The sequence below is a fragment of the Schistocerca americana genome, chromosome 2 (genome assembly GCF_021461395.2).
Source record: "Schistocerca americana isolate TAMUIC-IGC-003095 chromosome 2, iqSchAmer2.1, whole genome shotgun sequence".
Lineage (NCBI taxonomy): Eukaryota > Metazoa > Arthropoda > Insecta > Orthoptera > Acrididae > Schistocerca > Schistocerca americana.
In genome coordinates, this window is record NC_060120.1 from 91331186 (window position 1) to 91354734 (window position 23549).

At 47.7% G+C, this 23549-nt stretch overlaps 35 non-coding genes across 35 annotated transcripts; 18 read left to right on the plus strand and 17 right to left on the minus strand.

Annotated features, from left to right (window-relative positions):
- The first annotated feature begins 2466 nt into the window (after positions 1–2466).
- On the plus strand, positions 2467–2538 carry Trnap-ugg. The gene has a single exon. It is a non-coding gene; the product is annotated as a tRNA-Pro (tRNA).
- A 507-nt stretch (positions 2539–3045) lies between these two features.
- Positions 3046–3117, minus strand: Trnaq-uug. The gene has a single exon. It is a non-coding gene; the product is annotated as a tRNA-Gln (tRNA).
- A 557-nt stretch (positions 3118–3674) lies between these two features.
- On the plus strand, positions 3675–3746 carry Trnap-ugg. The gene has a single exon. It is a non-coding gene; the product is annotated as a tRNA-Pro (tRNA).
- A 507-nt stretch (positions 3747–4253) lies between these two features.
- Trnaq-uug lies at positions 4254–4325 on the minus strand. The gene has a single exon. It is a non-coding gene; the product is annotated as a tRNA-Gln (tRNA).
- A 557-nt stretch (positions 4326–4882) lies between these two features.
- Trnap-ugg lies at positions 4883–4954 on the plus strand. The gene has a single exon. It is a non-coding gene; the product is annotated as a tRNA-Pro (tRNA).
- Positions 4955–5461: 507 nt separating this feature from the next.
- Positions 5462–5533, minus strand: Trnaq-uug. The gene has a single exon. It is a non-coding gene; the product is annotated as a tRNA-Gln (tRNA).
- Positions 5534–6090: 557 nt separating this feature from the next.
- Positions 6091–6162, plus strand: Trnap-ugg. The gene has a single exon. It is a non-coding gene; the product is annotated as a tRNA-Pro (tRNA).
- Positions 6163–6669: 507 nt separating this feature from the next.
- On the minus strand, positions 6670–6741 carry Trnar-ucg. The gene has a single exon. It is a non-coding gene; the product is annotated as a tRNA-Arg (tRNA).
- A 557-nt stretch (positions 6742–7298) lies between these two features.
- Positions 7299–7370, plus strand: Trnap-ugg. Its single transcript has one exon. It is a non-coding gene; the product is annotated as a tRNA-Pro (tRNA).
- A 507-nt stretch (positions 7371–7877) lies between these two features.
- Positions 7878–7949, minus strand: Trnaq-uug. The gene has a single exon. It is a non-coding gene; the product is annotated as a tRNA-Gln (tRNA).
- A 557-nt stretch (positions 7950–8506) lies between these two features.
- Trnap-ugg lies at positions 8507–8578 on the plus strand. The gene has a single exon. It is a non-coding gene; the product is annotated as a tRNA-Pro (tRNA).
- A 507-nt stretch (positions 8579–9085) lies between these two features.
- Trnaq-uug lies at positions 9086–9157 on the minus strand. The gene has a single exon. It is a non-coding gene; the product is annotated as a tRNA-Gln (tRNA).
- A 557-nt stretch (positions 9158–9714) lies between these two features.
- Positions 9715–9786, plus strand: Trnap-ugg. The gene has a single exon. It is a non-coding gene; the product is annotated as a tRNA-Pro (tRNA).
- Positions 9787–10293: 507 nt separating this feature from the next.
- On the minus strand, positions 10294–10365 carry Trnaq-uug. The gene has a single exon. It is a non-coding gene; the product is annotated as a tRNA-Gln (tRNA).
- Positions 10366–10922: 557 nt separating this feature from the next.
- Positions 10923–10994, plus strand: Trnap-ugg. Its single transcript has one exon. It is a non-coding gene; the product is annotated as a tRNA-Pro (tRNA).
- Positions 10995–11501: 507 nt separating this feature from the next.
- On the minus strand, positions 11502–11573 carry Trnaq-uug. The gene has a single exon. It is a non-coding gene; the product is annotated as a tRNA-Gln (tRNA).
- Positions 11574–12130: 557 nt separating this feature from the next.
- Trnap-ugg lies at positions 12131–12202 on the plus strand. Its single transcript has one exon. It is a non-coding gene; the product is annotated as a tRNA-Pro (tRNA).
- A 507-nt stretch (positions 12203–12709) lies between these two features.
- Positions 12710–12781, minus strand: Trnaq-uug. Its single transcript has one exon. It is a non-coding gene; the product is annotated as a tRNA-Gln (tRNA).
- Positions 12782–13338: 557 nt separating this feature from the next.
- On the plus strand, positions 13339–13410 carry Trnap-ugg. Its single transcript has one exon. It is a non-coding gene; the product is annotated as a tRNA-Pro (tRNA).
- A 507-nt stretch (positions 13411–13917) lies between these two features.
- Positions 13918–13989, minus strand: Trnaq-uug. The gene has a single exon. It is a non-coding gene; the product is annotated as a tRNA-Gln (tRNA).
- A 557-nt stretch (positions 13990–14546) lies between these two features.
- Positions 14547–14618, plus strand: Trnap-ugg. The gene has a single exon. It is a non-coding gene; the product is annotated as a tRNA-Pro (tRNA).
- A 507-nt stretch (positions 14619–15125) lies between these two features.
- Positions 15126–15197, minus strand: Trnaq-uug. Its single transcript has one exon. It is a non-coding gene; the product is annotated as a tRNA-Gln (tRNA).
- A 557-nt stretch (positions 15198–15754) lies between these two features.
- Positions 15755–15826, plus strand: Trnap-ugg. Its single transcript has one exon. It is a non-coding gene; the product is annotated as a tRNA-Pro (tRNA).
- Positions 15827–16333: 507 nt separating this feature from the next.
- Positions 16334–16405, minus strand: Trnaq-uug. Its single transcript has one exon. It is a non-coding gene; the product is annotated as a tRNA-Gln (tRNA).
- Positions 16406–16962: 557 nt separating this feature from the next.
- Positions 16963–17034, plus strand: Trnap-ugg. The gene has a single exon. It is a non-coding gene; the product is annotated as a tRNA-Pro (tRNA).
- A 507-nt stretch (positions 17035–17541) lies between these two features.
- Trnaq-uug lies at positions 17542–17613 on the minus strand. The gene has a single exon. It is a non-coding gene; the product is annotated as a tRNA-Gln (tRNA).
- A 557-nt stretch (positions 17614–18170) lies between these two features.
- Positions 18171–18242, plus strand: Trnap-ugg. Its single transcript has one exon. It is a non-coding gene; the product is annotated as a tRNA-Pro (tRNA).
- A 507-nt stretch (positions 18243–18749) lies between these two features.
- On the minus strand, positions 18750–18821 carry Trnaq-uug. Its single transcript has one exon. It is a non-coding gene; the product is annotated as a tRNA-Gln (tRNA).
- Positions 18822–19378: 557 nt separating this feature from the next.
- Trnap-ugg lies at positions 19379–19450 on the plus strand. Its single transcript has one exon. It is a non-coding gene; the product is annotated as a tRNA-Pro (tRNA).
- Positions 19451–19957: 507 nt separating this feature from the next.
- Positions 19958–20029, minus strand: Trnaq-uug. The gene has a single exon. It is a non-coding gene; the product is annotated as a tRNA-Gln (tRNA).
- A 557-nt stretch (positions 20030–20586) lies between these two features.
- Positions 20587–20658, plus strand: Trnap-ugg. Its single transcript has one exon. It is a non-coding gene; the product is annotated as a tRNA-Pro (tRNA).
- A 507-nt stretch (positions 20659–21165) lies between these two features.
- Positions 21166–21237, minus strand: Trnaq-uug. The gene has a single exon. It is a non-coding gene; the product is annotated as a tRNA-Gln (tRNA).
- A 557-nt stretch (positions 21238–21794) lies between these two features.
- Trnap-ugg lies at positions 21795–21866 on the plus strand. Its single transcript has one exon. It is a non-coding gene; the product is annotated as a tRNA-Pro (tRNA).
- A 507-nt stretch (positions 21867–22373) lies between these two features.
- Trnaq-uug lies at positions 22374–22445 on the minus strand. The gene has a single exon. It is a non-coding gene; the product is annotated as a tRNA-Gln (tRNA).
- A 557-nt stretch (positions 22446–23002) lies between these two features.
- Positions 23003–23074, plus strand: Trnap-ugg. Its single transcript has one exon. It is a non-coding gene; the product is annotated as a tRNA-Pro (tRNA).
- The last annotated feature ends 475 nt before the right edge of the window (positions 23075–23549 follow it).

Genomic DNA, 23549 nt, shown 5'->3' on the forward strand with positions numbered 1-23549 from the left:
TCATGGAGGAGCATTTCAGGTAACAGTCTCGGAACACTTTTTTCTAAGAGCGCTGTATGATTCCCTGTTGGGACTAGGTTTCTATTTAGTTCACCTGCTATATTCAGAAAGTGATTATTAAGTACTGTACATATATGCGACTTATCAGCAACACGGACATCCCCACTACGCACTGATTCTATATCCTCGACCTGTCTCTGCAGACCAGCCACTTCCTTTACGACTGACCATATGGTTTTAATTTTATCCTGAGACTTAGCTATTCTATCTGCATACCACATACTTTTTGCCTTCCTAATAACTTTTTTAAGCACCTTACGATACTGTTTGTAATGGGCTGCTGCATTTAGATTTTGACTGTTTCTAACGTTTTGATATAATTGCCACTTTGTTCTACAAGATATTCTTATCCCTTTAGTCAGCCACCCAGGCTGCCTGTTTGTGCTAGTACCCTGTTTTAAACGTTCTAACGGAAAGCAACTTTCAAAGAGCACGAGAAAAGTCTTGAGGAAAGCATTATATTTATCGTCTACTGTATCAGCACTATAAACATCTTGCCAATCTTGTTCCTTGATAAGGTTTACAAAAGTCTGTACAGCAACTGGATCAGCTTTCCTAAAAAGTTGGTAACTATACTTAACATGTGTTGAAGCACAAAAATCTTTTAGACTTAAAATTTGTGCATCATGATCTGAAAGGCCATTCACTTTTTTGCTAACAGAATGCCCTTCTAATAATGACGAATGAACAAAAATATTGTCTATGGTTGTTCTACTGTTCCCTTGCACTCTCGTTGGAAAGAATACGGTTTGCATAAGATTATATGAATTAAGGAGGTCTACCAGCATCCTTTTCCTTGCACAATCACTTATACAATTAATATTGAAGTCACCACATATAACTAACTTTTTGTATTTCCTATAAAGTGAACCAAGAACCTCCTCTAGCTTTAGCAAAAATGTTGTGAAATCGGAGTCTGGGGATCTATAAATAACAACAGTAAGAAGTTTAGCTCCACTAAATTTAACCACACCTGCACAACATTCAAACACCTTTTCAGTGCAGTACTTTGAAACATCAATTGACTCAAATGGGATACCGTTTTTCACATACATGGCTACTCCCCCACACCGCAAAGAGCTCCTAGAAAAGCTGCCAGCCAACCTGTATCCTGGTAAAGGAAGCCTCTGAATTATCTCCTTATTTAAGAAGTGTTCAGATATACCAATAATTTCAGAGTCAACATCTATAAGCAGTTCACTAACTTTATCTCGAATACCTTGTATATTTTGATGAAATATACTAATTCCCTCATTAATCGGATACCCAAGCTTTGTAGAAAGTGGTTTCTTTGTTAGAGAGACTTCCCTTAAGCAGGAATACCTATCAGCTGACTTCAATCTAGAAAAGGTACAGCTCTAACACCCACAACTACCGGAATTTTCCCATGAGTGATCCCACCACCCCCACCTATGCTGTCACCTATAAGTTTTGCCAACCTCCCCTTCCCATACCTGTTGAGGTGCAGGCCATGTCTAGTGAAACCCGTCCTACTGATAGACTCCACCGACACCACTGAAATGTGACTCATGCCTTCTGTCATCAGCGCACCCCCAAGTCTCATGTTATTACGCCTGACGGCTATATTAAGATGAGGCCGATCGTGACGCTGAAACAGTTCCACGAAATGCACATTCGTGTTGCCAGTCTGAGTGGCTATCTTTTCCAGGTCACCATCTATGTCATACTTCCCATCCCTATCAATACTATTACCAGCCCCACCCACAATCACTACCTGATCCTCTTTAGTAAAATCCCTACATAACCCCCCTATGTTAAAAGTCACCTGAGCCAATCCTGCATTAGGCTTCACAATGCTGGTGACCTGGTACTCACTCCCCAAAACTTCCTGCAACTGCTGGCCTACACCTCTACCATGAGAACTACCTAACAGCAGAACCTTCTTCTTTCTCTTAGACTTTGCAACTGTCCTAGCCACCGTAACTGCTGAGGTCTGCTGCGTACTTCCTACATCTACAGCTACTAGCTGCTACTGTAGCGGGAATTCTTGCCAGTATTCGTACATGAAGTGATGTCGAAGGATCAGGTAATCAAAATCGCGAAACAGCCACTTTCGTATGGCGGATGCTTCGTGCCGGAAGCAGCCTAGCTATGAAAACAGCTATGGACACAGAGGACTGTCGAAAACTGCGTGCTGACACAGAACGCTACGTAGTGGGCGGATTGTTCGTGTCACGATAACATTTGCACTTCACACGGTCGGAATACTGTCACACAACTCAAGCAGCTCTTTCAGCATTCACATACACTGGTGTTCAGCACAGCGCATGTTGTAGGTGTCAGATTAAGAAACCTCTTTGAGAATATGGTCCAGCTAGGATGCTGCAACTAGCAAGTGCGGCAAGATCTCAGTAGGTGGAGGGGTGCAGATTTGCTTACTTGTGCGGCCTGTTGGTCTAGGGGTATGATTCCTGCTTTGGATGCAGGAGGTCCCGGGTTCAAATCCCGGATAGGCCCTACTTTTCACTTTCGCGACAACCCAGCACTACGATAAACTTGCGAGTCTCTGAAAGTAAGCCATGCAGCAGGACAAACTGCATGTCGGGCCACCGGCCCATGAGACTCTCAGGTGCGTCTTATGGAAAGCAATCTACGTGGCAAGATTAAGCCGTCTCCGCTTACTTATATCTATACGTAAAGACTGGCACGTACAACGATTCTATTCGTTCCCCAGGAAATAGTACATCGCATGCAAGTTTGGTAAATGCATGCGCATGCAGCACCCAAAACGGTGAGATGTCTTTCCTGCGGGGAGGAACAGCTGATGTCGTCTTCTCGCAGTTGAACCCCTTACGTCTCGTTATTAATCCTAGTAGCAAAAGCATAAGCATTTGGAGCGCTCCCCACTCACGTGTGGACTGCTATTAACACTTTGCATTTCATGATCCTAGTTAAATTTCTGCATATACAATTCCAACCACCGGCTCGTACACATTTCTAGAAACGATCGCAAAACACAGCGTCAGGTTCCACCGAGACTCGAACTCGGATCGCTGGATTCAAAGTCCAGAGTGCTAACCATTACACCATGGAACCGGATGCCTGTAGCGCTCTTAAATTCAGTGGTATCATGTAATTAAGCCGATAAGATGCGATGTTATTACACGTATGGTCCTCAGGAAGTGTTTGCGTGGCTAATGAAGCAACCAAGTAGGCTGGAAGTGGAAGGAGCACCTTCGAATGTAGCGGGAATTCTTGCCAGTATTCGTACATGAAGTGATGTCGAAGGATCAGGTAATCAAAATCGCGAAACAGCCACTTTCGTATGGCGGATGCTTCGTGCCGGAAGCAGCCTAGCTATGAAAACAGCTATGGACACAGAGGACTGTCGAAAACTGCGTGCTGACACAGAACGCTACGTAGTGGGCGGATTGTTCGTGTCACGATGACATTTGCACTTCACACGGTCGAAATACTGTCACACAACTCAAGCAGCTCTTTCAGCATTCACATACACTGGTGTTCAGCACAGCGCATGTTGTAGGTGTCAGATTAAGAAACCTCTTTGAGAATATGGTCGAGCTAGGATGCTGCAACTAGCAAGTGCGACAAGATCTCAGTAGGTGGAGGGGTGCAGACTTGCTTACTTGTGCGGCCTGTTGGTCTAGGGGTATGATTCCTGCTTTGGGTGCAGGAGGTCACGGGTTCAAATCCCGGACAGGTCCTACTTTTCACTTTCGCGACAACCCAGCACTACGATAAACTTGCGAGTCTCTGAAAGTAAGCCATGCAGCAGGACAAACTGCATGTCGGGCCACCGGCCCATGAGACTCTCTGGTGCTACTTATGGAAAGCAATCTACGTGGCAGGATTAAGCCGTCTCCGCTTACTTATATCTATACGTAAAGACTGGCACGTACAACGATTCTATTCGATCCCCAGGAACTAGTACATCGCATGCAAGTTTGGTAAATGCATGCGCATGCAGCACACAAAACGGTGAGATGTCTTTCCTGCGGGGAGGAACAGCTGAGGTCGTCTTCTCGCAGTTGAACCCCTTACGTCTCGTTATTAATCCTAGTAGCAAAAGGATAAGCATTTGGAGCGCTCCCCACTCACGTGTGGACTGCTATTAACACTTTGCATTTCATGATCCTAGTTAAATTTCTGCATATACAATTCCAACCACCGGCTCGTACACATTTCTAGAAACGATCGCAAAACACAGCGGCAGGTTCCACCGAGACTCGAACTCGGATCGCTGGATTCAAAGTCCAGAGTGCTAACCATTACACCATGGAACCGGATGCCTGTAGCGCTCTTAAATTCAGTGGTATCATGTAATTAAGCCGATAAGATGCGATGTTATTACACGTATGGTCCTCAGGAAGTGTTTGCGTGGCTAATGAAGCAACCAAGTAGGCTGGAAGTGGAAGGAGCACCTTCGAATGTAGCGGGAATTCTTGCCAGTATTCGTACATGAAGTGATGTCGAAGGACCAGGTAATCAAATTCGCGAAACAGCCACTTTCGTATGGCGGATGCTTCGTGCTGGAAGCAGCCTAACTATGAAAACAGCTATGGACACAGAGTACTGTCGAAAACTGCGTGCTGACACAGAACGCTACGTAGTGGGCGGATTGTTCGTGTCACGATAACATTTGCACTACACACGGTCGAAATACTGTCACACAACTCAAGCAGCTCTTTCAGCATTCACATACACTGGTGTTCAGCACAGCGCATGTTGTAGGTGTCAGATTAAGAAACCTCTTTGAGAATATGGTCCAGCTAGGATGCTGCAACTAGCAAGTGCGACAAGATCTCAGTAGGTGGAGGGGTGCAGACTTGCTTACTTGTGCGGCCTGTTGGTCTAGGGGTATGATTCCTGCTTTGGATGCAGGAGGTCCCGGGTTCAAATCCCGGATAGGCCCTACTTTTCACTTTCGCGACAACCCAGCACTACGATAAACTTGCGAGTCTCTGAAAGTAAGCCATGCAGCAGGACAAACTGCATGTCGGGCCACCGGCCCATGAGACTCTCAGGTGCGTCTTATGGAAAGCAATCTACGTGGCAAGATTAAGCCGTCTCCGCTTACTTATATCTATACGTAAAGACTGGCACGTACAACGATTCTATTCGTTCCCCAGGAACTAGTACATCGCATGCAAGTTTGGTAAATGCATGCGCATGCAGCACCCAAAACGGTGAGATGTCTTTCCTGCGGGGAGGAACAGCTGATGTCGTCTTCTCGCAGTTGAACCCCTTACGTCTCGTTATTAATCCTAGTAGCAAAAGCATAAGCATTTGGAGCGCTCCCCACTCACGTGTGGACTGCTATTAACACTTTGCATTTCATGATCCTAGTTAAATTTCTGCATATACAATTCCAACCACCGGCTCGTACACATTTCTAGAAACGATCGCAAAACACAGCGTCAGGTTCCACCGAGACTCGAACTCGGATCGCTGGATTCAAAGTCCAGAGTGCTAACCATTACACCATGGAACCGGATGCCTGTAGCGCTCTTAAATTCAGTGGTATCATGTAATTAAGCCGATAAGATGCGATGTTATTACACGTATGGTCCTCAGGAAGTGTTTGCGTGGCTAATGAAGCAACCAAGTAGGCTGGAAGTGGAAGGAGCACCTTCGAATGTAGCGGGAATTCTTGCCAGTATTCGTACATGAAGTGATGTCGAAGGATCAGGTAATCAAAATCGCGAAACAGCCACTTTCGTATGGCGGATGCTTCGTGCCGGAAGCAGCCTAGCTATGAAAACAGCTATGGACACAGAGGACTGTCGAAAACTGCGTGCTGACACAGAACGCTACGTAGTGGGCGGATTGTTCGTGTCACGATGACATTTGCACTTCACACGGTCGAAATACTGTCACACAACTCAAGCAGCTCTTTCAGCATTCACATACACTGGTGTTCAGCACAGCGCATGTTGTAGGTGTCAGATTAAGAAACCTCTTTGAGAATATGGTCCAGCTAGGATGCTGCAACTAGCAAGTGCGACAAGATCTCAGTAGGTGGAGGGGTGCAGACTTGCTTACTTGTGCGGCCTGTTGGTCTAGGGGTATGATTCCTGCTTTGGGTGCAGGAGGTCACGGGTTCAAATCCCGGACAGGTCCTACTTTTCACTTTCGCGACAACCCAGCACTACGATAAACTTGCGAGTCTCTGAAAGTAAGCCATGCAGCAGGACAAACTGCATGTCGGGCCACCGGCCCATGAGACTCTCTGGTGCTACTTATGGAAAGCAATCTACGTGGCAGGATTAAGCCGTCTCCGCTTACTTATATCTATACGTAAAGACTGGCACGTACAACGATTCTATTCGATCCCCAGGAACTAGTACATCGCATGCAAGTTTGGTAAATGCATGCGCATGCAGCACACAAAACGGTGAGATGTCTTTCCTGCGGGGAGGAACAGCTGAGGTCGTCTTCTCGCAGTTGAACCCCTTACGTCTCGTTATTAATCCTAGTAGCAAAAGGATAAGCATTTGGAGCGCTCCCCACTCACGTGTGGACTGCTATTAACACTTTGCATTTCATGATCCTAGTTAAATTTCTGCATATACAATTCCAACCACCGGCTCGTACACATTTCTAGAAACGATCGCAAAACACAGCGGCAGGTTCCACCGAGACTCGAACTCGGATCGCTGGATTCGAAGTCCAGAGCGCTAACCATTACACCATGGAACCGGATGCCTGTAGCGCTCTTAAATTCAGTGGTATCATGTAATTAAGCCGATAAGATGCGATGTTATTACACGTATGGTCCTCAGGAAGTGTTTGCGTGGCTAATGAAGCAACCAAGTAGGCTGGAAGTGGAAGGAGCACCTTCGAATGTAGCGGGAATTCTTGCCAGTATTCGTACATGAAGTGATGTCGAAGGACCAGGTAATCAAAATCGCGAAACAGCCACTTTCGTATGGCGGATGCTTCGTGCTGGAAGCAGCCTAGCTATGAAAACAGCTATGGACACAGAGTACTGTCGAAAACTGCGTGCTGACACAGAACGCTACGTAGTGGGCGGATTGTTCGTGTCACGATAACATTTGCACTACACACGGTCGAAATACTGTCACACAACTCAAGCAGCTCTTTCAGCATTCACATACACTGGTGTTCAGCACAGCGCATGTTGTAGGTGTCAGATTAAGAAACCTCTTGGAGAATATGGTCCAGCTAGGATGCTGCAACTAGCAAGTGCGACAAGATCTCAGTAGGTGGAGGGGTGCAGACTTGCTTACTTGTGCGGCCTGTTGGTCTAGGGGTATGATTCCTGCTTTGGGTGCAGGAGGTCACGGGTTCAAATCCCGGACAGGCCCTACTTTTCACTTTCGCGACAACCCAGCACTACGATAAACTTGCGAGTCTCTGAAAGTAAGCCATGCAGCAGGACAAACTGCATGTCGGGCCACCGGCCCATGAGACTCTCAGGTGCGTCTTATGGAAAGCAATCTACGTGGCAGGATTAAGCCGTCTCCGCTTACTTATATCTATACGTAAAGACTGGCACGTACAACGATTCTATTCGTTCCCCAGGAACTAGTACATCGCATGCAAGTTTGGTAAATGCATGCGCATGCAGCACCCAAAACGGTGAGATGTCTTTCCGGCGGGGAGGAACAGCTGAGGTCGTCTTCTCGCAGTTGAACCCCTTACGTCTCGTTATTAATCCTAGTAGCAAAAGCATAAGCATTTGGAGCGCTCCCCACTCACGTGTGGACTGCTATTAACACTTTGCATTTCATGATCCTAGTTAAATTTCTGCATATACAATTCCAACCACCGGCTCGTACACATTTCTAGAAACGATCGCAAAACACAGCGTCAGGTTCCACCGAGACTCGAACTCGGATCGCTGGATTCAAATTCCAGAGTGCTAACCATTACACCATGGAACCGGATGCCTGTAGCGCTCTTAAATTCAGTGGTATCATGTAATTAAGCCGATAAGATGCGATGTTACTACACGTATGGTCCTCAGGAAGTGTTTGCGTGGCTAATGAAGCAACCAAGTAGGCTGGAAGTGGAAGGAGCACCTTCGAATGTAGCGGGAATTCTTGCCAGTATTCGTACATGAAGTGATGTCGAAGGATCAGGTAATCAAAATCGCGAAACAGCCACTTTCGTATGGCGGATGCTTCGTGCCGGAAGCAGCCTAGCTATGAAAACAGCTATGGACACAGAGGACTGTCGAAAACTGCGTGCTGACACAGAACGCTACGTAGTGGGCGGATTGTTCGTGTCACGATAACATTTGCACTTCACACGGTCGGAATACTGTCACACAACTCAAGCAGCTCTTTCAGCATTCACATACACTGGTGTTCAGCACAGCGCATGTTGTAGGTGTCAGATTAAGAAACCTCTTTGAGAATATGGTCCAGCTAGGATGCTGCAACTAGCAAGTGCGGCAAGATCTCAGTAGGTGGAGGGGTGCAGACTTGCTTACTTGTGCGGCCTGTTGGTCTAGGGGTATGATTCCTGCTTTGGATGCAGGAGGTCCCGGGTTCAAATCCCGGATAGGCCCTACTTTTCACTTTCGCGACAACCCAGCACTACGATAAACTTGCGAGTCTCTGAAAGTAAGCCATGCAGCAGGACAAACTGCATGTCGGGCCACCGGCCCATGAGACTCTCAGGTGCGTCTTATGGAAAGCAATCTACGTGGCAAGATTAAGCCGTCTCCGCTTACTTATATCTATACGTAAAGACTGGCACGTACAACGATTCTATTCGTTCCCCAGGAACTAGTACATCGCATGCAAGTTTGGTAAATGCATGCGCATGCAGCACCCAAAACGGTGAGATGTCTTTCCTGCGGGGAGGAACAGCTGATGTCGTCTTCTCGCAGTTGAACCCCTTACGTCTCGTTATTAATCCTAGTAGCAAAAGCATAAGCATTTGGAGCGCTCCCCACTCACGTGTGGACTGCTATTAACACTTTGCATTTCATGATCCTAGTTAAATTTCTGCATATACAATTCCAACCACCGGCTCGTACACATTTCTAGAAACGATCGCAAAACACAGCGTCAGGTTCCACCGAGACTCGAACTCGGATCGCTGGATTCAAAGTCCAGAGTGCTAACCATTACACCATGGAACCGGATGCCTGTAGCGCTCTTAAATTCAGTGGTATCATGTAATTAAGCCGATAAGATGCGATGTTATTACACGTATGGTCCTCAGGAAGTGTTTGCGTGGCTAATGAAGCAACCAAGTAGGCTGGAAGTGGAAGGAGCACCTTCGAATGTAGCGGGAATTCTTGCCAGTATTCGTACATGAAGTGATGTCGAAGGATCAGGTAATCAAAATCGCGAAACAGCCACTTTCGTATGGCGGATGCTTCGTGCCGGAAGCAGCCTAGCTATGAAAACAGCTATGGACACAGAGGACTGTCGAAAACTGCGTGCTGACACAGAACGCTACGTAGTGGGCGGATTGTTCGTGTCACGATGACATTTGCACTTCACACGGTCGAAATACTGTCACACAACTCAAGCAGCTCTTTCAGCATTCACATACACTGGTGTTCAGCACAGCGCATGTTGTAGGTGTCAGATTAAGAAACCTCTTTGAGAATATGGTCCAGCTAGGATGCTGCAACTAGCAAGTGCGACAAGATCTCAGTAGGTGGAGGGGTGCAGACTTGCTTACTTGTGCGGCCTGTTGGTCTAGGGGTATGATTCCTGCTTTGGGTGCAGGAGGTCACGGGTTCAAATCCCGGACAGGTCCTACTTTTCACTTTCGCGACAACCCAGCACTACGATAAACTTGCGAGTCTCTGAAAGTAAGCCATGCAGCAGGACAAACTGCATGTCGGGCCACCGGCCCATGAGACTCTCTGGTGCTACTTATGGAAAGCAATCTACGTGGCAGGATTAAGCCGTCTCCGCTTACTTATATCTATACGTAAAGACTGGCACGTACAACGATTCTATTCGATCCCCAGGAACTAGTACATCGCATGCAAGTTTGGTAAATGCATGCGCATGCAGCACACAAAACGGTGAGATGTCTTTCCTGCGGGGAGGAACAGCTGAGGTCGTCTTCTCGCAGTTGAACCCCTTACGTCTCGTTATTAATCCTAGTAGCAAAAGGATAAGCATTTGGAGCGCTCCCCACTCACGTGTGGACTGCTATTAACACTTTGCATTTCATGATCCTAGTTAAATTTCTGCATATACAATTCCAACCACCGGCTCGTACACATTTCTAGAAACGATCGCAAAACACAGCGGCAGGTTCCACCGAGACTCGAACTCGGATCGCTGGATTCAAAGTCCAGAGTGCTAACCATTACACCATGGAACCGGATGCCTGTAGCGCTCTTAAATTCAGTGGTATCATGTAATTAAGCCGATAAGATGCGATGTTATTACACGTATGGTCCTCAGGAAGTGTTTGCGTGGCTAATGAAGCAACCAAGTAGGCTGGAAGTGGAAGGAGCACCTTCGAATGTAGCGGGAATTCTTGCCAGTATTCGTACATGAAGTGATGTCGAAGGATCAGGTAATCAAAATCGCGAAACAGCCACTTTCGTATGGCGGATGCTTCGTGCTGGAAGCAGCCTAGCTATGAAAACAGCTATGGACACAGAGTACTGTCGAAAACTGCGTGCTGACACAGAACGCTACGTAGTGGGCGGATTGTTCGTGTCACGATAACATTTGCACTACACACGGTCGAAATACTGTCACACAACTCAAGCAGCTCTTTCAGCATTCACATACACTGGTGTTCAGCACAGCGCATGTTGTAGGTGTCAGATTAAGAAACCTCTTGGAGAATATGGTCCAGCTAGGATGCTGCAACTAGCAAGTGCGACAAGATCTCAGTAGGTGGAGGGGTGCAGACTTGCTTACTTGTGCGGCCTGTTGGTCTAGGGGTATGATTCCTGCTTTGGGTGCAGGAGGTCACGGGTTCAAATCCCGGACAGGCCCTACTTTTCACTTTCGCGACAACCCAGCACTACGATAAACTTGCGAGTCTCTGAAAGTAAGCCATGCAGCAGGACAAACTGCATGTCGGGCCACCGGCCCATGAGACTCTCAGGTGCGTCTTATGGAAAGCAATCTACGTGGCAGGATTAAGCCGTCTCCGCTTACTTATATCTATACGTAAAGACTGGCACGTACAACGATTCTATTCGTTCCCCAGGAACTAGTACATCGCATGCAAGTTTGGTAAATGCATGCGCATGCAGCACCCAAAACGGTGAGATGTCTTTCCGGCGGGGAGGAACAGCTGAGGTCGTCTTCTCGCAGTTGAACCCCTTACGTCTCGTTATTAATGCTAGTAGCAAAAGCATAAGCATTTGGAGCGCTCCCCACTCACGTGTGGACTGCTATTAACACTTTGCATTTCATGATCCTAGTTAAATTTCTGCATATACAATTCCAACCACCGGCTCGTACACATTTCTAGAAACGATCGCAAAACACAGCGTCAGGTTCCACCGAGACTCGAACTCGGATCGCTGGATTCAAATTCCAGAGTGCTAACCATTACACTATGGAACCGGATGCCTGTAGCGCTCTTAAATTCAGTGGTATCATGTAATTAAGCCGATAAGATGCGATGTTATTACACGTATGGTCCTCAGGAAGTGTTTGCGTGGCTAATGAAGCAACCAAGTAGGCTGGAAGTGGAAGGAGCACCTTCGAATGTAGCGGGAATTCTTGCCAGTATTCGTACATGAAGTGATGTCGAAGGATCAGGTAATCAAAATCGCGAAACAGCCACTTTCGTATGGCGGATGCTTCATGCCGGAAGCAGCCTAGCTATGAAAACAGCTATGGACACAGAGGACTGTCGAAAACTGCGTGCTGACACAGAACGCTACGTAGTGGGCGGATTGTTCGTGTCACGATAACATTTGCACTTCACACGGTCGAAATACTGTCACACAACTCAAGCAGCTCTTTCAGCATTCACATACACTGGTGTTCAGCACAGCGCATGTTGTAGGTGTCAGATTAAGAAACCTCTTTGAGAATATGGTCCAGCTAGGATGCTGCAACTAGCAAGTGCGGCAAGATCTCAGTAGGTGGAGGGGTGCAGACTTGCTTACTTGTGCGGCCTGTTGGTCTAGGGGTATGATTCCTACTTTGGATGCAGGAGGTCCCGGGTTCAAATCCCGGATAGGCCCTACTTTTCACTTTCGCGACAACCCAGCACTACGATAAACTTGCGAGTCTCTGAAAGTAAGCCATGCAGCAGGACAAACTGCATGTCGGGCCACCGGCCCATGAGACTCTCAGGTGCGTCTTATGGAAAGCAATCTACGTGGCAGGATTAAGCCGTCTCCGCTTACTTATATCTATACGTAAAGACTGGCACGTACAACGATTCCATTCGTTCCCCAGGAACTAGTACATCGCATGCAAGTTTGGTAAATGCATGCGCATGCAGCACCCAAAACGGTGAGATGTCTTTCCTGCGGGGAGGAACAGCTGATGTCGTCTTCTCGCAGTTGAACCCCTTACGTCTCGTTATTAATCCTAGTAGCAAAAGCATAAGCATTTGGAGCGCTCCCCACTCACGTGTGGACTGCTATTAACACTTTGCATTTCATGATCCTAGTTAAATTTCTGCATATACAATTCCAACCACCGGCTCGTACACATTTCCAGAAACGATCGCAAAACACAGCGTCAGGTTCCACCGAGACTCGAACTCGGATCGCTGGATTCAAAGCCCAGAGTGCTAACCATTACACCATGGAACCGGATGCCTGTAGCGCTCTTAAATTCAGTGGTATCATGTAATTAAGCCGATAAGATGCGATGTTATTACACGTATGGTCCTCAGGAAGTGTTTGCGTGGCTAATGAAGCAACCAAGTAGGCTGGAAGTGGAAGGAGCACCTTCGAATGTAGCGGGAATTCTTGCCAGTATTCGTACATGAAGTGATGTCGAAGGATCAGGTAATAAAAATCGCGAAACAGCCACTTTCGTATGACGGATGCTTCGTGCCGGAAGCAGCCTAGCTATGAAAACAGCTATGGACACAGAGGACTGTCGAAAACTGCGTGCTGACACAGAACGCTACGTAGTGGGCGGATTGTTCGTGTCACGATAACATTTGCACTTCACACGGTCGAAATACTGTCACACAACTCAAGCAGCTCTTTCAGCATTCACATACACTGGTGTTCAGCACAGCGCATGTTGTAGGTGTCAGATTAAGAAACCTCTTTGAGAAAATGGTCCAGCTAGGATGCTGCAACTAGCAAGTGCGGCAAGATCTCAGTAGGTGGAGGGGTGCAGACTTGCTTACTTGTGCGGCCTGTTGGTCTAGGGGTATGATTCCTGCTTTGGATGCAGGAGGTCCCGGGTTCAAATCCCGATTAGGCCCTACTTTTCACTTTCGCGACAACCCAGCACTACGATAAACTTGCGAGTCTCTGAAAGTAAGCCATGCAGCAGGACAAACTGCATGTCGGGCCACCGGCCCATGAGACTCTCAGGTGCGTCTCATGGAAAGCAATCTACGTGGTAGGATTAAGCCGTCTCCGCTTACTTATATCTATACGTAAAGACTGGCACGTACAACGATTCTATTCGTTCCCCAGGAACTAGTACATCGCATGCAAGTTTGGTAAATGCATGCGCATGCAGCACCCAAAACGGTGAGATGTCTTTCCTGCGGGGAGGAACAGCTGAGGTCGTCTTCTCGCAGTTGAACCCCTTACGTCTCGTTATTAATCCTAGTAGCAAAAGCATAAGCATTTGGAGCGCTCCCCACTCACGTGTGGACTGCTATTAGCGCTTTGCATTTCATGATCCTAGTTAAATTTCTGCATATACAATTCCAACCACCGGCTCGTACACATTTCTAGAAACGATCGCAAAACACAGCGGCAGGTTCCACCGAGACTCGAACTCGGATCGCTGGATTCAAAGTCCAGAGTGCTAACCATTACACCATGGAACCGGATGCCTGTAGCGCTCTTAAATTCAGTGGTATCATGTAATTAAGCCGATAAGATGCGATGTTATTACACGTATGGCCCTCAGGAAGTGTTTGCGTGGCTAATGAAGCAACCAAGTAGGCTGGAAGTGGAAGGAGCACCTTCGAATGTAGCGGGAATTCTTGCCAGTATTCGTACATGAAGTGATGTCGAAGGATCAGGTAATCAAAATCGCGAAACAGCCACTTTCGTATGGCGGATGCTTCGTGCTGGAAGCAGCCTAGCTATGAAAACAGCTATGGACACAGAGTACTGTCGAAAACTGCGTGCTGACACAGAACGCTACGTAGTGGGCGGATTGTTCGTGTCACGATAACATTTGCACTACACACGGTCGAAATACTGTCACACAACTCAAGCAGCTCTTTCAGCATTCACATACACTGGTGTTCAGCACAGCGCATGTTGTAGGTGTCAGATTAAGAAACCTCTTTGAGAATATGGTCCAGCTAGGATGCTGCAACTAGCAAGTGCGACAAGATCTCAGTAGGTGGAGGGGTGCAGACTTGCTTACTTGTGCGGCCTGTTGGTCTAGGGGTATGATTCCTGCTTTGGGTGCAGGAGGTCACGGGTTCAAATCCCGGACAGGCCCTACTTTTCACTTTCGCGACAACCCAGCACTACGATAAACTTGCGAGTCTCTGAAAGTAAGCCATGCAGCAGGACAAACTGCATGTCGGGCCACCGGCCCATGAGACTCTCAGGTGCGTCTTATGGAAAGCAATCTACGTGGCAGGATTAAGCCGTCTCCGCTTACTTATATCTATACGTAAAGACTGGCACGTACAACGATTCTATTCGTTCCCCAGGAGCTAGTACATCGCATGCAAGTTTGGTAAATGCATGCGCATGCAGCACCCAAAACGGTGAGATGTCTTTCCTGCGGGGAGGAACAGCTGAGGTCGTCTTCTCGCAGTTGAACCCCTTACGTCTCGTTATTAATCCTAGTAGCAAAAGCATAAGCATTTGGAGCGCTCCCCACTCACGTGTGGACTGCTATTAACACTTTGCATTTCATGATCCTAGTTAAATTTCTGCATATACAATTCCAACCACCGGCTCGTACACATTTCTAGAAACGATCGCAAAACACAGCGGCAGGTTCCACCGAGACTCGAACTCGGATCGCTGGATTCAAAGTCCAGAGTGCTAACCATTACTCCATGGAACCGGATGCCTGTAGCGCTCTTAAATTCAGTGGTATCATGTAATTAAGCCGATAAGATGCGATGTTATTACACGTATGGTCCTCAGGAAGTGTTTGCGTGGCTAATGAAGCAACCAAGTAGGCTGGAAGTGGAAGGAGCACCTTCGAATGTAGCGGGAATTCTTGCCAGTATTCGTACATGAAGTGATGTCGAAGGATCAGGTAATCAAAATCGCGAAACAGCCACTTTCGTATGGCGGATGCTTCGTGCCGGAAGCAGCCTAGCTATGAAAACAGCTATGGACACAGAGGACTGTCGAAAACTGCGTGCTGACACAGAACGCTACGTAGTGGGCGGATTGTTCGTGTCACGATAACATTTGCACTACACACGGTCGAAATACTGTCACACAACTCAAGCAGCTCTTTCAGTATTCACATACACTGGTGTTCAGCACAGCGCATGTTGTAGGTGCCAGATTAAGAAACCTCTTTGAGAATATGGTCCAGCTAGGATGCTGCAACTAGCAAGTGCGGCAAGATCTCAGTAGGTGGAGGGGTGCAGACTTGCTTACTTGTGCGGCCTGTTGGTCTAGGGGTATGATTCCTGCTTTGGGTGCAGGAGGTACCGGGTTCAAATCCCGGACAGGCCCTACTTTTCACTTTCGCGACAACCCAGCACTACGATAAACTTGCGAGTCTCTGAAAGTAAGCCATGCAGCAGGACAAACTGCATGTCGGGCCACCGGCCCATGAGACTCTCAGGTGCGTCTTATGGAAAGCAATCTACGTGGCAGGATTAAGCCGTCTCCGCTTACTTATATCTATACGTAAAGACTGGCACGTACAACGATTCTATTCGTTCCCCAGGAACTAGTACATCGCATGCAAGTTTGGTAAATGCATGCGCATGCAGCACCCAAAACGGTGAGATGTCTTTCCTGCGGGGAGGAACAGCTGAGGTCGTCTTCTCGCAGTTGAACCCCTTACGTCTCGTTATTAATCCTAGTAGCAAAAGCATAAGCATTTGGAGCGCTCCCCACTCACGTGTGGACTGCTATTAACACTTTGCATTTCATGATCCTAGTTAAATTTCTGCATATACAATTCCAACCACCGGCTCGTACACATTTCTAGAAACGATCGCAAAACACAGCGTCAGGTACCACAGAGACTCGAACTCGGACCGCTGGATTCAAAGTCCAGAGTGCTAACCATTACACCATGGAACCGGATGCCTGTAGCGCTCTTAAATTCAGCGGTATCATGTAATTAAGCCGATAAGATGCGATGTTATTACACGTATGGTCCTCAGGAAGTGTTTGCGTGGCTAATGAAGCAACCAAGTAGGCTGGAAGTGGAAGGAGCACCTTCGAATGTAGCGGGAATTCTTGCCAGTATTCGTACATGAAGTGATGCCGAAGGATCAGGTAATCAAAATCGCGAAACAGCCACTTTCGTATGGCGGATGCTACGTGCTGGAAGCAGCCTAGCTATGAAAACAGCTATGGACACAGAGTACTGTCGAAAACTGCGTGCTGACACAGAACGCTACGTAGTGGGCGGATTGTTCGTGTCACGATAACATTTGCACTACACACGGTCGAAATACTGTCACACAACTCAAGCAGCTCTTTCAGCATTCACATACACTGGTGTTCAGCACAGCGCATGTTGTAGGTGTCAGATTAAGAAACCTCTTTGAGGATATGGTCCAGCTAGGATGCTGCAACTAGCAAGTGCGGCAAGATCTCAGTAGGTGGAGGGGTGCAGACTTGCTTACTTGTGCGGCCTGTTGGTCTAGGGGTATGATTCCTGCTTTGGATGCAGGAGGTCCAGGGTTCAAATCCCGGACAGGCTCTACTTTTCACTTCCGCGACAACCCAGCACTACGATAAACTTGCGAGTCTCTGAAAGTAAGCCATGCAGCAGGACAAACTGCACGTCGGGCCACAGGCCCATGAGACTCTCAGGTGCGTCTTATGGAAAGCAATCTACGTGGCAGGATTAAGCCGTCTCCGCTTACTTATATCTATACGTAAAGACTGGCACGTACAACGATTCTATTCGTTCCCCAGGAACTAGTACATCGCATGCAAGTTTGGTAAATGCATGCGCATGCAGCACCCAAAACGGTGAGATGTCTTTCCTGCGGGGAGGAACAGCTGAGGTCGTCTTCTCGCAGTTGAACCCCTTACGTCTCGTTATTAAGCCTAGTAGCAAAAGGATAAGCATTTGGAGCGCTCCCCACTCACGTGTGAACTGCTATTAACACTTTGCATTTCATGATCCTAGTTAAATTTCTGCATATACAATTCCAACCACCGGCTCGTACACATTTCTAGAAACGATCGCAAAACACAGCGGCAGGTTCCACCGAGACTCGAACTCGGATCGCTGGATTCAAAGTCCAGAGTGCTAACCATTACACCATGGAACCGGATGCCTGTAGCGCTCTTAAATTCAGTGGTATCATGTAATTAAGCCGATAAGATGCGATGTTATTACACGTATGGTCCTCAGGAAGTGTTTGCGTGGCTAATGAAGCAACCAAGTAGGCTGGAAGTGGAAGGAGCACCTTCGAATGTAGCGGGAATTCTTGCCAGTATTCGTACATGAAGTGATGTCGAAGGATCAGGTAATCAAAATCGCGAAACAGCCACTTTCGTATGGCGGATGCTTCGTGCCGGAAGCAGCCTAGCTATGAAAACAGCTATGGACACAGAGGACTGTCGAAAACTGCGTGCTGACACAGAACGCTACGTAGTGGGCGGATTGTTCGTGTCACGATAACATTTGCACTTCACACGGTCGAAATACTGTCACACAACTCAAGCAGCTCTTTCAGCATTCACATACACTGGTGTTCAGCACAGCGCATGTTGTAGGTGTCAGATTAAGAAACCTCTTTGAGAAAATGGTCCAGCTAGGATGCTGCAACTAGCAAGTGCGGCAAGATCTCAGTAGGTGGAGGGGTGCAGACTTGCTTACTTGTGCGGCCTGTTGGTCTAGGGGTATGATTCCTGCTTTGGATGCAGGAGGTCCCGGGTTCAAATCCCGATTAGGCCCTACTTTTCACTTTCGCGACAACCCAGCACTACGACAAACTTGCGAGTCTCTGAAAGTAAGCCATGCAGCAGGACAAACTGCATGTCGGGCCACCGGCCCATGAGACTCTCAGGTGCGTCTTATGGAAAGCAATCTACGTGGCAGGATTAAGCCGTCTCCGCTTACTTATATCTATACGTAAAGACTGGCACGTACAACGATTCTATTCGTTCCCCAGGAACTAGTACATCGCATGCAAGTTTGGTAAATGCATGCGCATGCAGCACCCAAAACGGTGAGATGTCTTTCCTGCGGGGAGGAACAGCTGAGGTCGTCTTCTCGCAGTTGAACCCCTTACGTCTCGTTATTAATCCTAGTAGCAAAAGCATAAGCATTTGGAGCGCTCCCCACTCACGTGTGGACTGCTATTAACACTTTGCATTTCATGATCCTAGTTAAATTTCTGCATATACAATTCCAACCACCGGCTCGTACACATTTCTAGAAACGATCGCAAAACACAGCGTCAGGTACCACAGAGACTCGAACTCGGACCGCTGGATTCAAAGTCCAGAGTGCTAACCATTACACCATGGAACCGGATGCCTGTAGCGCTCTTAAATTCAGCGGTATCATGTAATTAAGCCGATAAGATGCGATGTTATTACACGTATGGTCCTCAGGAAGTGTTTGCGTGGCTAATGAAGCAACCAAGTAGGCTGGAAGTGGAAGGAGCACCTTCGAATGTAGCGGGAATTCTTGCCAGTATTCGTACATGAAGTGATGCCGAAGGATCAGGTAATCAAAATCGCGAAACAGCCACTTTCGTATGGCGGATGCTACGTGCTGGAAGCAGCCTAGCTATGAAAACAGCTATGGACACAGAGTACTGTCGAAAACTGCGTGCTGACACAGAACGCTACGTAGTGGGCGGATTGTTCGTGTCACGATAACATTTGCACTACACACGGTCGAAATACTGTCACACAACTCAAGCAGCTCTTTCAGCATTCACATACACTGGTGTTCAGCACAGCGCATGTTGTAGGTGTCAGATTAAGAAACCTCTTTGAGGATATGGTCCAGCTAGGATGCTGCAACTAGCAAGTGCGGCAAGATCTCAGTAGGTGGAGGGGTGCAGACTTGCTTACTTGTGCGGCCTGTTGGTCTAGGGGTATGATTCCTGCTTTGGATGCAGGAGGTCCAGGGTTCAAATCCCGGACAGGCTCTACTTTTCACTTCCGCGACAACCCAGCACTACGATAAACTTGCGAGTCTCTGAAAGTAAGCCATGCAGCAGGACAAACTGCACGTCGGGCCACAGGCCCATGAGACTCTCAGGTGCGTCTTATGGAAAGCAATCTACGTGGCAGGATTAAGCCGTCTCCGCTTACTTATATCTATACGTAAAGACTGGCACGTACAACGATTCTATTCGTTCCCCAGGAACTAGTACATCGCATGCAAGTTTGGTAAATGCATGCGCATGCAGCACCCAAAACGGTGAGATGTCTTTCCTGCGGGGAGGAACAGCTGAGGTCGTCTTCTCGCAGTTGAACCCCTTACGTCTCGTTATTAAGCCTAGTAGCAAAAGGATAAGCATTTGGAGCGCTCCCCACTCACGTGTGAACTGCTATTAACACTTTGCATTTCATGATCCTAGTTAAATTTCTGCATATACAATTCCAACCACCGGCTCGTACACATTTCTAGAAACGATCGCAAAACACAGCGGCAGGTTCCACCGAGACTCGAACTCGGATCGCTGGATTCAAAGTCCAGAGTGCTAACCATTACACCATGGAACCGGATGCCTGTAGCGCTCTTAAATTCAGTGGTATCATGTAATTAAGCCGATAAGATGCGATGTTATTACACGTATGGTCCTCAGGAAGTGTTTGCGTGGCTAATGAAGCAACCAAGTAGGCTGGAAGTGGAAGGAGCACCTTCGAATGTAGCGGGAATTCTTGCCAGTATTCGTACATGAAGTGATGTCGAAGGATCAGGTAATCAAAATCGCGAAACAGCCACTTTCGTATGGCGGATGCTTCGTGCCGGAAGCAGCCTAGCTATGAAAACAGCTATGGACACAGAGGACTGTCGAAAACTGCGTGCTGACACAGAACGCTACGTAGTGGGCGGATTGTTCGTGTCACGATAACATTTGCACTTCACACGGTCGAAATACTGTCACACAACTCAAGCAGCTCTTTCAGCATTCACATACACTGGTGTTCAGCACAGCGCATGTTGTAGGTGTCAGATTAAGAAACCTCTTTGAGAAAATGGTCCAGCTAGGATGCTGCAACTAGCAAGTGCGGCAAGATCTCAGTAGGTGGAGGGGTGCAGACTTGCTTACTTGTGCGGCCTGTTGGTCTAGGGGTATGATTCCTGCTTTGGATGCAGGAGGTCCCGGGTTCAAATCCCGATTAGGCCCTACTTTTCACTTTCGCGACAACCCAGCACTACGACAAACTTGCGATTCTCTGAAAGTAAGCCATGCAGCAGGACAAACTGCATGTCGGGCCACCGGCCCATGAGACTCTCAGGTGCGTCTTATGGAAAGCAATCTACGTGGCAGGATTAAGCCGTCTCCGCTTACTTATATCTATACGTAAAGACTGGCACGTACAACGATTCTATTCGTTCCCCAGGAACTAGTACATCGCATGCAAGTTTGGTAAATGCATGCGCATGCAGCACCCAAAACGGTGAGATGTCTTTCCTGCGGGGAGGAACAGCTGAGGTCGTCTTCTCGCAGTTGAACCCCTTACGTCTCGTTATTAATCCTAGTAGCAAAAGGATAAGCATTTGGAGCGCTCCCCACTCACGTGTGAACTGCTATTAACACTTTGCATTTCATGATCCTAGTTAAATTTCTGCATGTACAATTCCAACCACCGGCTCGTACACATTTCTAGGAACGATCGCAAAACACAGCGGCAGGTTCCACCGAGACTCGAACTCGGATCGCTGGATTCAAAGTCCAGAGTGCTAACCATTACACCATGGAACCGGATGCCTGTAGCGCTCTTAAATTCAGTGGTATCATGTAATTAAACCGATAAGATGCGATGTTATTACACGTATGGTCCTCAGGAAGTGTTTGCGTGGCTAATGAAGCAACCAAGTAGGCTGGAAGTGGAAGGAGCACCTTCGAATGTAGCGGGAATTCTTGCCAGTATTCGTACATGAAGTGATGTCGAAGGATCAGGTAATCAAAATCGCGAAACAGCCACTTTCGTATGGCGGATGCTTCGTGCTGGAAGCAGCCTAGCTATGAAAACAGCTATGGACACAGAGTACTGTCGAAAACTGCGTGCTGACACAGAACGCTACGTAGTGGGCGGATTGTTCGTGTCACGATAACATTTGCACTACACACGGTCGAAATACTGTCACACAACTCAAGCAGCTCTTTCAGCATTCACATACACTGGTGTTCAGCACAGCGCATGTTGTAGGTGTCAGATTAAGAAACCTCTTTGAGAATATGGTCCAGCTAGGATGCTGCAACTAGCAAGTGCGACAAGATCTCAGTAGGTGGAGGGGTGCAGACTTGCTTACTTGTGCGGCCTGTTGGTCTAGGGGTATGATTCCTGCTTTGGGTGCAGGAGGTCACGGGTTCAAATCCCGGACAGGCCCTACTTTTCACTTTCGCGACAACCCAGCACTACGATAAACTTGCGAGTCTCTGAAAGTAAGCCATGCAGCAGGACAAACTGCATGTCGGGCCACCGGCCCATGAGACTCTCAGGTGCGTCTTATGGAAAGCAATCTACGTGGCAGGATTAAGCCGTCTCCGCTTACTTATATCTATACGTAAAGACTGGCACGTACAACGATTCTATTCGTTCCCCAGGAACTAGTACATCGCATGCAAGTTTGGTAAATGCATGCGCATGCAGCACCCAAAACGGTGAGATGTCTTTCCTGCGGGGAGGAACAGCTGAGGTCGTCTTCTCGCAGTTGAACCCCTTACGTCTCGTTATTAATCCTAGTAGCAAAAGCATAAGCATTTGGAGCGCTCCCCACTCACGTGTGGACTGCTATTAACACTTTGCATTTCATGATCCTAGTTAAATTTCTGCATATACAATTCCAACCACCGGCTCGTACACATTTCTAGAAACGATCGCAAAACACAGCGTCAGGTTCCACCGAGACTCGAACTCGGATCGCTGGATTCAAAGTCCAGAGTGCTAACCATTACACCATGGAACCGGATGCCTGTAGCGCTCTTAAATTCAGTGGTATCATGTAATTAAGCCGATAAGATGCGATGTTATTACACGTATGGTCCTCAGGAAGTGTTTGCGTGGCTAATGAAGCAACCAAGTAGGCTGGAAGTGGAAGGAGCACCTTCGAATGTAGCGGGAATTCTTGCCAGTATTCGTACATGAAGTGATGTCGAAGGATCAGGTAATCAAAATCGCGAAACAGCCACTTTCGTATGGCGGATGCTTCGTGCCGGAAGCAGCCTAGCTATGAAAACAGCTATGGACACAGAGGACTGTCGAAAACTGCGTGCTGACACAGAACGCTACGTAGTGGGCGGATTGTTCGTGTCACGATAACATTTGCACTACACACGGTCGAAATACTGTCACACAACTCAAGCAGCTCTTTCAGTATTCACATACACTGGTGTTCAGCACAGCGCATGTTGTAGGTGCCAGATTAAGAAACCTCTTTGAGAATATGGTCCAGCTAGGATGCTGCAACTAGCAAGTGCGGCAAGATCTCAGTAGGTGGAGGGGTGCAGACTTGCTTACTTGTGCGGCCTGTTGGTCTAGGGGTATGATTCCTGCTTTGGGTGCAGGAGGTACCGGGTTCAAATCCCGGACAGGCCCTACTTTTCACTTTCGCGACAACCCAGCACTACGATAAACTTGCGAGTCTCTGAAAGTAAGCCATGCAGCAGGACAAACTGCATGTCGGGCCACCGGCCCATGAGACTCTCAGGTGCGTCTTATGGAAAGCAATCTACGTGGCAGGATTAAGCCGTCTCCGCTTACTTATATCTATACGTAAAGACTGGCATGTACAACGATTCTATTCGTTCCCCAGGAACTAGTACATCGCATGCAAGTTTGGTAAATGCATGCGCATGCAGCACCCAAAACGGTGAGATGTCTTTCCTGCGGGGAGGAACAGCTGAGGTCGTCTTCTCGCAGTTGAACCCCTTACGTCTCGTTATTAATCCTAGTAGCAAAAGGATAAGCATTTGGAGCGCTCCCCACTCACGTGTGAACTGCTATTAACACTTTGCATTTCATGATCCTAGTTAAATTTCTGCATATACAATTCCAACCACCGGCTCGTACA